The 3,655-nt window shown below is 33.3% G+C and overlaps 1 pseudogene; it reads right to left on the bottom strand.

Moving 5' to 3' along the window:
- Positions 1 to 1,805: 1,805 nt before the first annotated feature.
- On the bottom strand, positions 1,806 to 3,058 carry LOC130803295 (LEAF RUST 10 DISEASE-RESISTANCE LOCUS RECEPTOR-LIKE PROTEIN KINASE-like 2.1; annotated as a pseudogene).
- Positions 3,059 to 3,655: the final 597 nt, after the last annotated feature.

The raw sequence follows: 3,655 nt of genomic DNA, 5'->3' as shown, positions 1-3,655 counted from the left end.
TGTGTTAATATATTAAACAACTAAAATGAGTATGTTGAGTACGAAAGTGAGTGTGTTAATTAATTTAGTTGATTGATTATTTAGTTTAATATAAAATAAATTTATGATTAGACCGATATAAATGAGAAAAGACTTTTATTCAATTTTATTTTCTATAAATGCATTTGCTTAGAGAAGAAGCTTTGTACTGACATGTTCAAATCATTTATATCAAAAACTATTTGTTAACAGCGTCATATTAATTAATATGAAGCAATATGATCATAAATGAGTATTATTTAATACTTTATTTATTTATACTTAACCTTTAATTAAATTTAGTACCCTTGGGTCGAATTTTAGATATTTGTGTGCGAAATTAACTCAACTGTCATAACTCATATTTATTTGTGATATGTTATAAAATTTAAAATTAATAAATTTAAAATTAATTAATTTTGTCAGAACCTAAATAGTCACAAATTAAATTCCGTTGTTTGCCATCTTGCAATAAATAACCTAAGTTTTTTTAAAGCATTATGATCAATGAATTAAACAAAACAATTTTTTAGCATAGAAGAAAATTCAACATAACTTAATGAAAATTGTTCTTATTTACTTGAGGGCCATTATAGATTATGAAATAGAAAATTAATAAAAAGTTGGTCAAATTTAAGCGTTGATATTGACTCTTGATATTTAGTAATGACATCTATTCAATTTGATCGATCACTCTCAAGTCACCTTTTGTTACTTAGCCCTAGTGTTATTACTTTCTTTTGTCACAAAGCAGGGCCATCCCTATAATGGGCAAGAGAGGTCTGTGCCCCGGTCCCATCCTAAAAATTCAAAAAATGATACTTTAAATATTTAGTTAGGGGTTTATAATAATATATTTAGTAATTAAAGACACATAATTAATATTTTGTTCCAAGCCTCTCAAATCTTAAGGTCGACCTGACAGAAAAGCTCACTATAATGGCTAACTTGTCTAACTAGAACATCAAATTGAGGATATAAAGAGTCCCCCTAATGAAATTGTAATAATTTGCCAAAATTGATACGATGTTAAGAACTTTAATGCACGATAATAATTTCAATCAACAAACAAATGTTTGATAATGTAAAACTTGCAAAATTGACACAATGATTTAAGGAGGTTCAACCAATGATGACTACGTCCTCTGTGGCGTGCAGTTGATTGTTTATATTATTTCAATAGTGTAAAACACTCTTACAAACGAAGTATTACAATTGAGTAAGAGATAAAACAAAAGCTATGTGTTTGGCTTAGGGGTTGTGTTTGATGTGAGTATGAAAGCTCTCTATTTATGTGAGAGATCACACTAAATAACATTAAGTACATTCGAGCTATGGATAAATGATAATGAAACTGCCCCAAGTACTTGAAGAGTCAAAAACAGCATCCTAGGAGAATCAGAGACATCGCTCGACCAATACAGAGGCTCGCTCGGTCAAGCGGCTTGGACGAGCGGGCTACAGGAAGTTTCTTGTTACATTCTGTCTGCTCGCTCGATCCAACTTAGAGCTTGCTCGGTCGAGTGAGCTGGTCGAGTGGAACTTCAGAGAGCTTCGGACAGTTTTGCTCGACTTTGCATAGTAGAGCATCTTGAATTAAACCTTAGCACTTCTTCATTAAGTCCCATAATTCCCATGATTAACTCACATTTCATTACCTCATTAATACATACTTTATCATCATCTTAAACCACAAACATTTAAGACTACACTTAATACATCCATTCATGATATTCCTAGGATTTCATCCCATAAGTCACCACATGAATGCACACATAAATGTACACTCAAGTCACATCATTCATTACAGATATTTCATCCAGAGTCGTAGAAATTTGGTGTGATCTCAAAGGAGAAGCTAGAGATGGAATCGGAGGAATCAGTAGCAAGTCGATTGTTCCTTTGAGCATTTCTACAACTCGAGTCATATTTGGTCGGGTCAAGGGGTTGGTTTGTATGCACCATAAACTCACTACAACCATCTTCCTTTTGAGTATTGATCCCTCGTTGTTGTTTGTGGTATCGATTTGATCGATCTCTTCAACTTCCTCGAGTTGCTTGTAAATCCAATGCGAAAAATACTGCTCACTACTATGTTCCACTTTCGCATCAACATTTTTTCGACACCCAACCATTTCCAGAACCAACATCCCGTAACTATAAACATCTGATTTAAGAGAAACTCCGCCAAATCTCTTGAAGAAAACCTCAGGAGCAATGTATCCTGCAGTTCCTCTGGCTTCTGACATTGATATTATGTTGTCCTTTTGTGGGCATATCTTAGCCAGGCCAAAATCAGATATCTTGGGGCAATAATTCTCGTCTAATAGAATGTTTTGGCTTAATGTCGAAGTGTAAAATTCTCGTGTTGCACCCTTGGTGCAAGTATTCAAGCCCTCTTGCAATCCCAATTGCGATTTCAAACAAACTTTCCCATGAGAGTTGTTGATTTGTTTCGTCTTTTCCCCTATGTGTGAACTTTTCAAGAGATCCGCAAGAAATGTAGTCATATATAAGAGCGCATTTTGAACCCTCGTAACAAAAGCCTAGGAGTTTTACACTGTTTTTGTGATTTGTGTTTCTGATACTTGCAACTTCATTGATGAATTCCACCATATCCATATCTCGATTTGATGATCTCTTAAGAATTTTCACTGCCACTTGATCCTTACAATATAGTTTTTCTTTGTATACAATACCATAACCTCCTTCACTTAGCTTGATTTTGAAGGAGTTTGTAATTCTCTTCAAATCTGCATAAGTATGCCTCTATAGACCGAGGGATCCATGTTGTTTCAACAATGTCTCAATTTCTTTACTTTTCTCGATCAACAAGTCCGTTCTTTTGTACAAGAGGATTAGTACAATTAACATGCATATGCCTATTTCGATTCCTGAAAAGAAAATATTCACACAGGAGCTAGCTTTACTATTAAGACCACAAGCTGAAAAATATGAGTTTGGACAGTTCAAATAAAAATTGAAATAAAAACATAGGGGTACCTAGTTCATTAGCATGGGGTTTAACATGTAACCCCATCTCTTAGAAAAAAAATGAAGAGTATATAACTTTTGTGGGAATCAAACTCACAACCACACTAACAAATGGGGTTTAACATGTACCTAGTGTTACGGTTTGCCTTAATTGAATTTGGGTTATTTTTGAGTTATCATTTGCGAATTTAGAGCGTTGTCCGCATATCAGTTTAATAATAAGGATAAAATAATAATGAGCTATTTTTGTGAAAATGCATTTCTCAGTGAAACGACCACAAAACAAGAAGCACGTATGTTAATAATTGTATTAGTTGGGCTATTCAATCCTTGTATGATGAACGTCTCATGGTGAGACCTCTCCACACAGGAATTTGTGAATAGTAATTGTTCGGCTAAATAACATTTTAAGTAGCGTTTAGTGGTAGATGTAGTTGTTTTCAGAACATTACAACTTTTAGCGTTTCAAAATCAAAATTAACATTGTATGATATTCTACACACACACACACACACACACACACACACACATGTAATGACATGTTCAAATCATTTTTATCAAAAACTATTTGTTAACAGCGTCATATTAATTAATATGAAGCAATATGAACATAAATGACTATTATTTAATACTTTATTTATTT

The sequence above is a fragment of the Amaranthus tricolor genome, chromosome 16 (genome assembly GCF_026212465.1).
Source record: "Amaranthus tricolor cultivar Red isolate AtriRed21 chromosome 16, ASM2621246v1, whole genome shotgun sequence".
Taxonomy (NCBI): Eukaryota; Viridiplantae; Streptophyta; class Magnoliopsida; order Caryophyllales; family Amaranthaceae; genus Amaranthus; species Amaranthus tricolor.
Note: the sequence above shows the minus strand (reverse complement) of the source record. Positions and strands in the feature narration are given on the sequence as shown.